Below are 13,077 nucleotides of genomic sequence, written 5' to 3'. Positions count from 1 at the left end.
TCCCAAACAGGCTCTCCACTGTGAGCTCAGAGCCAGATACTGGGCTCAAACCCAAAAACTGTGAGAATCATGACCAGAACCAGAACCAAGAGCCAGATGCTTAACCAACTGAGCCACCCAGGTGCCCCAGCCTGGATAAGGTCATATAAGAATTTCACTACCTTAGTCTAGAAATGAAATGTGTTACTTTTCCTCATAGCCCCCACCAGAATTTGTCATATGACAATGCCAACTGAAAGAGTAATGGAGAATGTAGGGAAAGAAATGGAATATTCGGTGTATAGTAAATTTACCATCGATTTCCTCATTTTTTACTATTCCTTGGCTTACTTTTATCTATTCTTTACTACTTCCAAGGTATTTAGAACACTGTTTTTTATAAACCTTGCTTAGTCTTTGATACTCAAAATACTCTCAGGCCCTTCTCTAGAGGAACTGTGAAACCCAATACAGATTTGAATTTTCCATCCTCTCCTATGGACTACACACAATATTCATGCTTCCTCCAATTTGTGCCCGCCTAAGACTTATCATTGGAAATCATAATAAGACACATGAAATGAGTGTACGTGTGAATATGGGAAATTATTATTTTAAAGTTATTGCCTAGTGATGGGGAAAAGTACAAGTTATTCTATGGTTCATCTCCTAAAATCATTACTTGAAGATTGTCTCCAATTCCAGTGTCATCAATTAGGATAAGGTCCCCAACTGCATTTTGATCAGGCTGGTGAGGCTTTATTTTCATAAGGAAATTGCCCTCTTGCCTTCTAAATTGGATAATTACAATTCTAAAAGCCCACTCAGAAATGTAAATGCCCAATCGCCTATGAAAATGCTATGTTTTGACATGCACTTAGTGCATCTGTGCCTATGTGTATAGTTGAACTAGCTTGTGCTTCTTGGTACAAGCTCAGTTTATATTTACCTTTCTTAATAACATCAAAAACTAAATGATGACAAATTAGAATCTCTTTCTTGATGTAGTAGTTAATGGCTATTAGGAAAACATATTGGCAAATTTTGACAAGAAGGGGTTTGATATCTAAATACTGCTACACATTTGTGTAATGTTGTGTTAAAATCACAACTAATCATTAAAGCTCATTTTTGTATGATATATTCTGGTCTCTGATATACAGATTACACTTCTCTCGATACAGAAAGGAACCATTCAACTAAGCAAGCACAGACACCAACATATACATACGTGACTTCTTTGAAGTTCTAATCTCTTTATTATTATTATTATTATTATTATTATTATTAAGTTATCTCTACACCTATCGTGGGTCTCAAACTCACGACCCCAAGATCAAGAATGCATGCTCTACTGACTAATCCAGCCAAGCGCCCAAGTTTTAATCTCTTCAGTTGTAGGTCAAACAGTAAGGAAAATCTAATTTAGGAAATGTGGAGGAGACTTTCATATACACTTAAGCGTTCTACAGGTTTTCAATCACATCAATCTCTTTTAGGAAATTTCAGATGAGCATATTCTTTACCTCTGTAAACTGTGCTGTGACCCATAAATTTGTAAAGCTGAATATTGTGTGAATTCTAGAAATATAACCTCTCTATTAAAAATGTAGCAGACTTTCTATAATCTTTTAATACAGACTTTTCTTCTAGTACTAAGGGGAACCCAATGATCTATTAGGCTGATTTTTAAATTCACATCTTAAACCTCCTAACACTGAGGTTTGCTTGCTGCACCAAATAGAATTCCCTCTCCTTTCCTTTCTGTGTTTCTCTTTATACTCACAATTAACTGTAGAGTTAGGAGTTTATTTTGACCTATGATGCTCTTAACGTGGGTTGTTCTATTGAACCTCTTTGTTCATCAAACGTGTAGGTGTTACATATGGAAAAGGTGAAAAGTAACCTGATTATATCAACGTTGAATAAATTATTTCCTCTCAGTCTTGCAAATGATGTTGCACTGACACTGAGTCATGTTTATAATCTTAATCCATTTCTCTCCATTTCTGGGTCTTCACCTAGACCACTCTTACTCATCCTTCATATATAACTTCCAGGATCGCTTTCATCAGAAAGGGTGCTCTCGGTTTTTAATTCTTATCCTGTCTCTTATCTGTTGATCTCCATGTTCCCCATACTTCCTGTGGCGGAGTGTATCACTGCATAACTACTTGTCCATTTGCCTATATCATTCTTAGGTTTCCCTTACAAGATGGAATATGATATTGTGACTATTATGGTTTCATCAATGTGGTACATATTCCTTGAGACGTAAGTATTCTTCCAGAAATTGCCATTGGGTATCACATAGACAGTTAATGTAAGAGCCAGGATTCACATCTAAGCTTATTTGATGCCCAAACCATGTTCTTGACCTTTGACATATCCTGTCACTGCTATTATGATGTTAGAGGATACTAAATTATTTTTTAAGGTTTTTTTTTTGTTTTGTTTTTAGACTTTCTAATTAGTGCCACATATCTCTGTCCTAATTTCTATTCAATCATGTACAAATTTAGTTACAATAATGTTACTATGTATTTTGATGTTTTCTAGTAAAATCCATCTTTTCTGCTTTTCCAGGGCTCCTTCTTCAACTTTCTGATGTTCCACATCTCTATTGTCTTTTTTTAAATTTCTGCCCCATATCTTTTTGCAAATGCTGCCCATACTAATTTTCTATATAGAACCTGTCAGGATTTGATGTCATTTCAATGAAAATCCCACTGAGCAATGAAAATCCCATTGAGTTTTATTCAAATAAAACTCAAATAAAAAGTGAATATAGTGGTACATGCAACCATCTACTTGCCTTATACTTACGTTTTTGATAACATTCCTTAATACAATGTAAATATTAATCTAATGGTAATACCAAAAGTTTATGGTTTATTGTCTAAATGCCCTGTGTTTATCTTATTTAATTATTTGTGGTATCCTTTTTGTTGCAAACTTCTCATTTTGAAATAATTATGGATTCACAGGAAGTTGCAAAGAACACACAGAGAGTTTTCAGATACCATTCACCCAGTTCTGCCCATACATTACATCTTACATAGCTGTGTAGTACAGTAGCAAAACCAGGAAACTGATAATACAATAAAATGTAAGTATAAGTATACTTGTATGACATTTTATCATATGTGTGTATTCATGAAATCACCACTTCAATACACAACATACAGAACTACTGTAGCACCATAAAGGTTCTGATTGCTACCCCTTTATGGCCACATCCAAATCCCTCACAGTCACTGCTTTGTTCATCAAACCCTGACAACCATTAGTCAGTTCTGTCTATAACTTTGTTTTGAGAATGTTTTGTAAATGGATTTATAAAGTATGTGACCCTTGGAGATTGCCTTTTTTCCCCCCACTGAAGACAGTGCCCTTGAGAGCCATAGAAGTTGCTGCATATATTGACAGTTTGTTCCTTTTTATTAATAGTATCACATGATACATAGATACTACATTTTGTTTATCCATTTATGTGTTAAGTAACATTTTTGTTGCTTTCAATTTGGGGCTATTACAAAGAGAGTTGCTATAAAAAATATCACAGGTTTTTTTGTGGATATAAGTTTTTATTTTTCTGGGATAAATGCCCAGAAGTGCAATTGATCTGTTGTATGGTAATGTATGGTTTATTTTTTTAAAGAAACTGCCTTGCTATTTTTCATAGCAACTCTGCCACTTTAGATTTCTACCAGCAGCGTGTGAAGGATTGACTTTCTTCATATTCTCACCAGCATTTGGTGTTGTCACTGTTTTTAATTTTAGCTGTTCTAATAGATGTGTAGTGATGTCTCATTGTGGTCTTAATTAGCATTTCCCTAACGACTATTGATATTGAACACCTTCTTCCATGCTTCTATGCCATTCCGTGGATGGCATCCTCTTCAGGGAAAATTCTTTTGCCCATTTTCTAATTAGTTTTTTTTTCCTGTGGTGTTTTGTGAGTTTGTTATGAATTCTCAATCCAAGTCATTTATCAGATATTTGCTTTGCAAATATTTTCTCCCAGTCTGTAACTTATCTTTCCATTCTGTTTTAATGGGTCTTCACAAACAAAAGTGTTCAATTTTCATGAAGTACAGTTTATCTTTTTTTTTTTTTTCTTTTGTGGACATCTTTTGGTGTCATGTTTAAAAACTCTTCACCTAGGCTGAGATCCCAAGGATTTTCTCCTATGTTTTTAAGAAGTGTTATAATTTTATGTTTTTATTTAAATCTACTGTCTATTTTGAATTAAGTTCTGTGGAAGCTGTGAGGCTTAGGTTGAGATTCATTTTTCTGCCCATGAGTATCCTATTGCTCCATCAGTTTATTGAAAAGGCTGTTCTTCCTCCACTGAATTGCTTTTTTCCTTTCTCAAAAACAAACAAACAGTATCTGTGTATCTGTTTCTGGATTCTTTTCATCCATGTGTCTATGCTTTTGCTAATTCCACAGTCCTGATACTGTAGCTTATAATAAGTCTTAAAATCAGGTAGACTGATAATTCCTACCACTTTATTCTATTTTTCAGAAATGTTATAGATATTTTACTTCCTTTGACTTTCCATATAAACTTTAGAATAATCTTGTGTATATCTACAGACTATCTTGCTAGGGTTGATAGGAATTATGTTGTGTGTACACGACAGTTTACAGAAAATTGATGTCTTTTCTGTGTTGTCTTCTAATTCATGTCATGTTATGTCTTTCCATGTATTTAGATCTTCTTTGATTTCACTAGCACTTTATAATTTCTGACCTAGCAGTACTGTATTTATTTTATTAGATGTATACCTAGGTATTACCTTTTTTTTGAGGGGTTTGAACTGGTGTTGTATTTTTAATTTTGATCTTCATGTGTTCATTGCTAGCATATAAAAATGCAATTGACTTTTTAATGTTTATATTGCACTATGTGACATTTCTGAGCTCACACCTAAATTAATGAACTTTTTAATAGATTTTTGGCTTTGTCTACATAAACAATCAAGTCATCTTCAATTAGAAATTATTTCTTCTTTTCTAATCATATGTCTTTATTTCCTTTATTCAACTGTATCCTGTTGGCTACAACTTCCAATTCTTTGTTGAATAGCAGTAATGAGACTGGATAACCTTGTTTTATTCCTAAACATGGAGAAAAAGCATTAAGTGTTTTACTACTAGCTATAGTTTATTTGTAGTTTTTTTAATCAAGTTCAAGAAGTCTTTCTATTCCTAGTTTTCTAAGAATTGTTATCATGAATGGATGTTGAGATTTGCCAAATACTTTTTCTGCATCCATTGATAAGATCATGTAATTTTTCTTTCTTAACCTCTTACTACAGCAGGTTATATTTCTTAGATTTGGAATATTGTTTTAGCCTTGCATCCCTAGAATAAATCTAGTTAGTTATGGTTTACTAGTTTATGTTTTTCTGAATTGTATTTGCTAATGTTTTGTTAAGATTATTGTTTAATGTCAATGGGGTGACTGGGTAGCTCAGTCAGTGAAGAGACTGACTCTTGGTTTTGGCTTAGGTTATGATCTCAGGGTTCATTGGTTAAGCCCTACAACAGGCTCTGCACTCACAGTATGGAGCCTGCTTAGGATTATCTCTCTCCCTGTATTCTGCCCCTCCCCTGCTCATATGGTCCTCTCTAAATAAATAAATAAATAAATAAATAAATAAACTTTAAAAAAAAATTTTAAAAGAAATTTCTTGTCTCTATATATAAGGAATATTGATCTGTTTCTTCACTCACTCACTCACTCACTCCCTCCTGTATTCCTTCTTTCCTTCTTTCTTTCCTTCCTTCCTCCCTTCCTTCCTTCCTTTTCTCTCTTTCTTTTTACCATCTTACCATCTGGATTTTGTATGAGGGTAATATTAACTGCATCAAATGAGTTGAAAAAGTCGTCCCTCTTCTATTTTTTACATGATCTTGTTTAAAATTAGTTCTTGTTATTTTTGTTAGTTCTTCTTAAAACATGTAGTAGGCTTTTCCAATGAAACTATTTGAGCTTGAGATTTCTTTTTCAGAAGAATTTAATTTCTTTTTTAAATTTTTTTAAATGTTTATTGTTTGAGAGAGAGAGAGAGAACAAGAGGGGGAGAGGCAGAGAGAGAGGGAGAATCTGTAGCAGGCTCCAGGCTCTGAGCTATCAGCACAGAGCCTGACGTGGGGGCTCAAACCCACAAACTGTGAGATCATGACCTGAACCGAAGTTGGACGCTTAACCAACTGAGCCACTCAGGTGCCCCTTTAATTTCTTTTTTTTTTTTTTTTTTTTAATTTTTTTTTCAACGTTTTTTATTTTGGGGACAGAGAGAGACAGAGCATGAACGGGGGAGGAGCAGAGAGAGAGGGAGACACAGAATCGGAAACAGGCTCCAGGCTCCGAGCCATCAGCCCAGAGCCCGACGCGGGGCTCGAACTCACGGACCGCGAGATCGTGACCTGGCTGAAGTCGGACGCTTAACCGACTGCGCCACCCAGGCGCCCCTAATTTCTTAATATAAGCAGCTCCATAACTATTATCTATTTCATATTGGCTGGATAGTGCTAATTTGTGCTTTCAATAATTGGTCCATTTCATCTATGTTGTCAGATTAATTTGTGTAGAGTTATTTTTTATTTGTTCCCTAATTATCCCTTTTGATGCAAGTAACGACTCTAGAGATATCTCTTATTTCATTCATGACATTGGTATCTTCTCGCCTTTTTTCTAATCTGTTACACCAGAGATTCATCATTTTTACTGATCTTTTCCAAGAACCAAATTTCATTATATTGATTTTCTTCATTGTTTCTCGGTTTTCTCACATAATTAATTTCTGCTAGTTTTGTTTGTTTATTATTTTCTTCCTTCTGCATACTTTGAGCTTATTTTTGTTCCTCTTTTTCGAGTTTCTTGATATGAAAGCTTAGATTATTGATTTGAGATTTTTAATTTTTGCTAATATAGGCCTTTAGTGATATGTATGTCCCTTCACCACTACTTTAGCTGCATCCCACATATATTGATAGGTTAATTTTATTTTCATTCTGTTGAATGTATCCTTTTCCATTTCCTTTAATATTTTCTTTTTGACTTCTAGATCACTTAGAAATATAGTGTTTAGTTTCCAAGTATTTGTAGGTTGTCCTATTATTGCTCTATTACTGACTTTCTACTCTGATGCTATTGTGGTGAGAGAATACACTGCATGTGATTTAAATTCTTTTTAATATTTTGAGTTTGTTTTCAAAACAAACTTTTTAAATTTAAATTCTTAAATTTAAATTTAAATTCTTTTTAATATTTTGAGTTTGTTTCATTTGTTTTTCATGATTAAGATATGGCCTATTTTGATAAATGTTCTGTGGACATAATATGTAATCTATGCTTATTATATGGTATAGCCTATAAATGTCTATCAGATCCTTTTGGTTAAAGACAATGTTCAGTTCTTTTATATTTGGCTAATTTATGTCTAGTTGTCTATCCACTTGAGAGATGGGGGTGGGAAACTTAACTATAATTGTGTGTTGATCTATTTCTTCTTCAGTCTAGCAGTTTCACTTCACATATTTTGCAGCTCTGTTGTTTAATGCATGCACATTTAGTATCGTGGATTGGCCCTTTTATCACTCTGCAGTGACCCACTCCGTTCCTTGTAATTTTCTTCGCTGGGAAGTCTACTTAGTCTGATATATCAATACAGCCACTCCTGTTTTCCTTTGGCTATTTGCATATTCTTTCTAAATACTTTAACTTTCAAACTCTATTTATGATTATACAGATACTCCCCACTTTTTTGAAAGTTTGCATTATGCCACTTCACATTTATGAAAGATCTACATTAGTACCTCTTTCCATTAATCTAAAATAATCCGGAGAGGATTTTTACTTTTATGAAAAAAGGCAAAAAGAGCACTTAGTGTTTCTTTTGCAGTGAGTCATTAGAGAGGCAGCACCAACCAGTCGCGGCCAGAGTGTCACCACCTAGCTCCTTCCGCAGGAACTATGCTCAGCATCTCGGAATTCAAGCCTCCCTAGCTTTGAATTGTATCTGTGAGCATCTGTGCTTTATCTGGATTTGTTTTGTGCATCCATCAGCAAGATATGTCCTAAGGTATCAGAAAAGCCTAAGAGAGGTTATTTTGACGTCTGGGAATGCTGGAAATTTTTTTCCATATATATTAATGATAACTGCTTCTTTACTTGATACCATTTCATACCATATGAAAGGTTTCCTAAGAATGCTCTGCTTACAGATAGTTGAGGGAAACCTGTATTTTAAGTGAGGTTCTTATAGATAGCATACAGTTGTATCATATTTTTAAATCTACTTTCAATCTTTATCTTTTAATTATTGTAATTAGACTATTTACATATAATGTAGTTATTGATATATTTAGGCTTATGACTGTCATTTTATTTTTTGTTCTTTGTTTTGTTTTTCATTTCTGTGTTTTCTTTTTCTTCTCTTGCTGTAGGTTACTTAAACATTGTTTAGAATTCCATTTTAATTTATCTGTGATGTCTGTACGTGTATCCCTTTGTATAGAATTTTTAATTATTTGCTTTAGGTTTTATATTGTATCCACATAACTTATAAGTCTACCAGTCTTTTGCCATCTTTTGTCATCTTTTGACCAGTTTGAGGAGTGTACAAAAACTTTTCTCTCCTTACATTATTCTACCTTAACTCAATTTATAACATAATTATCTTAAATAATTCCTGTTGAGAGCTAAAATAGACAATTTTATAATTTTTGCTTTAATCGTCAGATATAATTTAGAAAACTTAATAGGAAAAGAGAAGTCTGTTGTATTTACCTATAATTTTACTTTCTGTTGTTTTTTTCTTTCTTTTTGTTGTTTCAGAATTTGTTCTTCTGTCATTTCTTTTCTGTTTAGATTACTTCTTTAAGCATTCTTTTAGGGCAAATCATCTGGCAACAATTCTTATTTGCTTTTTGTTTCTCTTTTGTTTATTTTGCTTTATTTTCACTCATCTGAGACTGTCTTGATTTCCTTTTTATTTCTGAAGGATATTACTCTTGGATGTATATTCTGGAATGAAGTTCCCTTATTTCAGCACTTTAAAATCATGCTGTCTCCTTTTGGTCTCCACAAATTCTTATCAGGAATTCACCTGCATTAGAAAACTTTGCCCATATAGGTAATGTGTTGTTTCTCTCTGTCTGCTTTCAAAATTTTTCTTTTCTTTTCATTTTCAGAAGTTTACTACATGTCTGGGCATGAATTTCTTTGGGACTACCATGTTTGGGATTAGCTCCGTTTCTTAAATTCCTAAATGTATGTCTTTTGCTAATTTGGGGAAGTTTTCAACCTTTATTTCTTTGAATATGTTTTCCAACTCTTCTTTTTTCTCCTTTTCCTGGAACTCTGATAACATTCATGTTAGATCTCTTGTAATCGTCTCACAGATCTCCGGGTCCCTCCTTTTGCATTATTCTTCCAGATTATGTTCTTTCTGTTCAAAATGCGTAATTTTTGTTGTTCTCCCTTCAGGATTCTTCTTTACATTTTCCATTTCTTTGCTTAGGATTTCTTTTAAAAAATATACCAAATGTGTTCATAATCATGGAAGTAGTTTTATGACGACTGATTTAAAATCCTTGTTAGATATTCTAACAGTTGTATCACCTAAGTGTTGGCATCTGTTGATTGCCTTTTCTTATTCAAATTGAGATCTTCCTGGCTCTTTGTTAATTCAAGAGATATTTTAATTAAGTCCTAGATATTTTGGGAACTATGTATGAGACTTCTGACCTCATTAAAATCTTGTTTTAGCTAGCCTTCTTTGCTACTAATGTGGCAGGGGAAGGTAAAGTGCTGCTCATTTCTGCCAGGTTACAGTGAAAGTCCAGATTCCCCACTTTTCTGGCTCTAGAGAAAGTAACTTCTCTTTACTACTGAGTAGTGATAAAGTGACTATCTAGTAGGCCCACTCTGATACCACCTCAGTCAAGAGTAAGGAGGGGTACCCTGTTACCCTCAGTCAAGGATAGAAGTGCAGGATTCCCACATGGTCTCCACTGATGCCAAAGTAGAAAAAGACACACCAGTTATCACTCATTCTGCAAGGGTAAGAGTCCTAGCTCACCACTCAGACTTCTTTGAGCCATCCTAAGTGACAGAAGGGTTGGGTAAAAAAACATGTTTTTTGATGTTTATTTTATTTTTGGGAAAGAGAGAGTCAAAGCTCGAGTGAGGGAGGGGCAGAGAGAGAGGAAGACATAGAATCTGAAGCAGGGTCCAGGTTCTGAGCTGTCAGCACAAAGCCTGATGTAGAGCTTGAACTCATGAACTGCGAGATCATGACCTGAGCCCAAGCCAAATGCTTAATCAACTGTGCCACCCACTCATTTTTTTTAATGAGAAGTAAGCTTTTATTTTCTTGTTTCACAAATAAGTTTGGCTAAATTGGTTGCTTTATGATGATTAGTGAAAGAGACCAAATTCCATATCCTTGTCTGATTTCTTCAACCTTGGCTGGGCTGTGGCAGCAGCAGGTGCAGCAGCGGTGTTAGTGGCCATGGGGTGGCAGCCACAAATACAGATGAATCAGCCAAGAAGGCCTTGACCTTTTCAGCAATTGGGAAGGTGTAATCAGTCTCCACAGACAAAGCCAGGATCCACTTGTGTCCATTGATGGTAGAATGGGGCACTGATGCAACGGTCAGATACCCTATCCGGAGACATATACTGGCAACACTGTGGACACCTTCCAGGAAGCAAGAATGCAGAGTTTCTTCTGTGATGTCAAGCATTTCAGGGTTGTAGAGCCTGTCATTGTCAAACATGTGCTGGATGACTGTCTAAAAAGAGAAGGAGGAGATGTTCAGCATGTTGAGCAGTATGGCTTCGCTGGCTCCCACTTTGTCTCCGTCTTAAATAGCTGCACATCACTCAGGATTTCAGTGGTGCCCCTGGAGATTTTAGTGGTGATGCCTAAAGCCTGGAAGAAGGAGGTCTTCTTGGGCCCCAGAACAGTGTTCTGGACTGGCACAGTGACTTCACATAAGATTATGGCACCAGCACAGCCATAGCTGGTACCTTATAAGCCAGCATCATGTCCCTGATCTCAGTGAGGTCTTCTTTGGAGAACACAAAAGCCACATTCCCCCAAAGGTGAGACGATAGTTTTTCCAGAGCAGGGTTGTTCTCCAGATGCCTTCAGATAGCCTGTGTATCAGTATTCTTGCCCATCAGCACCACAGCCTTCCTACAGAGGGACATGGGGATCTGCTGCATCTGCTTGGAACCCACATTTCCTGCTCCCACAGTGAAGCATTTTGGATATTCATCCAAAAGTTGGATGATTGTAAGGAAGTAGTTGGACTTCCAGGTCACCCATCTTCCCTGGGCCCCATTGCAGCTTATCAGCAATTGCCTCACAAGGTTTAAAGATGATGTCACTCATAAGGAGGCCTGGAGAGAGGAAGGGCCAATTTTTACAACCAGTGGAGAGTGGAAGTCTAGGTTACACCCTAGGCATTTGCTGGTGTGCATGGAGATGGAGACAAAAGTTTTTCTGTGATGTTTGGATAGAGTAAAGTAGCTGTTTGCTAAACTTTTCTAAAGTTGTTTTTTTGTTTTTGTTTTTGTTTTTGTTTTTTAATCTTGTTAGACTGCCTCTTGTCCTTTAACTAAACAGGAGGAGGCTTTTGTTAGGGCTTTTATTGTCTGTGCCCATTGGTGTTTACAAGTTACTGGCTTTTATAACACCAAATCTGCAATTTATAAAGAAAAAAGAAAACCCACAGGCTTGGTATTGTGTTATTTCCTGGATGCCAAAGTCCCTTGCCAGTCTGCCCTTTTCTCTACAGTGTTTTACCACTATAATTAGCCGAAAGAGTAGAGGATTACTTCTTCATTTTTTAGGAAAGAGAACTCTTTGCTTATTTGTTTTAATTTTGCTACCAGTGTTTTAAGTGATTAATTTCTAAGTTGTCTAGATTACATCTCTAAGACTTTGGGTTGGCTCAGTCAGTTAAGCGTCTGGTTTGCTAAACTCTTGGTTTCAGCTCAGGTCATGATACCACGGTTTTTTGAGTCCGAGCCCCACATCGTTCTCTGCACTGACAGCACGGATTCTGTCTTTCCTTCTCTCTCTGCCCCTCCCCTACTCATGCTGTCTCTGTTTCTTTCAGAATAAATACATAAGCAAAAATATTTATAAATTCTCATATTTCTGACAATGTACTTTTGGTGCCACAACTTACATATTACATAAGGATAAATATGTGTGTGTGTGTGTGTGTGTGTGTGTGTGTGTGTGTGTGTGTGTTTCTCTCTCTAAAAATACTCAGAAATTTTGTTTGTTTTATTTACCCTTGACATTTACGACTTCTACGGGGATAATCACAAAGTTGAGGTGCTCTCTTTATTTATGTTACATGATAGATTTTAAGCCATCTTGATCTCCAGTTTCAAGTGTTTCTTCACCCCAGAAAAATTCATTTTATTACTTCTTGATCATTGATTTTCATCTTGTTCTTGACTGCACTCTAGACTGCAAATTGTATTTTAGCGTACTTTCCATGTTCCTTCCTCACTCTCATTATTTATGTTCTTTTTTTCTTTTGCTTAAGTATTTTGTGAAAGATTTCTTAAAATTGACATCTAATTTACTCATGGGGGTTCCTACAATATCCAATATTGTGTACATTCCTCCATTACAGTTTTTACATCAGTTATCATGTTTTTCATCCAAAGTAAAGCATTTGTTTCTGTGAACAGCTGGCATAAGAATTCCTCTTAGAGAGAAAACTCTATTGAAAAAGATTTTGCCTGTGTGTGAGAAGCTAAGGGAATGCTCAGGAAACAAAGATGATTGCTGAGTTGTAATTTGCTAGAGGAGAGGTGGAACGAATCAAGGAGATTCTGGATAGATCTGAGGCACTCACGATGACCTTTGGGTGGGGCTCCAGCATACTTTCCGCATATGGAAGTTTGGTTAATCATTTTGATTAATTTTTTTGTTTGTTTGAAAATGAAAGCACTAAGTATCGTGTTTTATGTCCGGGCCAATGTGTTTAGACCAGTAAATAAGTAAATAATGTAACAGAGAAAACAAGGAGAACATTGTCTCCTTAGCA

At 35.6% G+C, this 13,077-nt stretch overlaps 1 pseudogene; it reads right to left on the bottom strand.

Annotated features, from left to right (window-relative positions):
- Nucleotides 1-10,346: 10,346 nt before the first annotated feature.
- LOC125936033 (60S acidic ribosomal protein P0-like) lies at nt 10,347-12,521 on the bottom strand (annotated as a pseudogene).
- Nucleotides 12,522-13,077: the final 556 nt, after the last annotated feature.

The sequence above is a fragment of the Panthera uncia genome, assembly GCF_023721935.1.
Source record: "Panthera uncia isolate 11264 chromosome A3 unlocalized genomic scaffold, Puncia_PCG_1.0 HiC_scaffold_11, whole genome shotgun sequence".
In the NCBI taxonomy this organism is placed as follows: Eukaryota; Metazoa; Chordata; class Mammalia; order Carnivora; family Felidae; genus Panthera; species Panthera uncia.
Note: the sequence above shows the minus strand (reverse complement) of the source record. Positions and strands in the feature narration are given on the sequence as shown.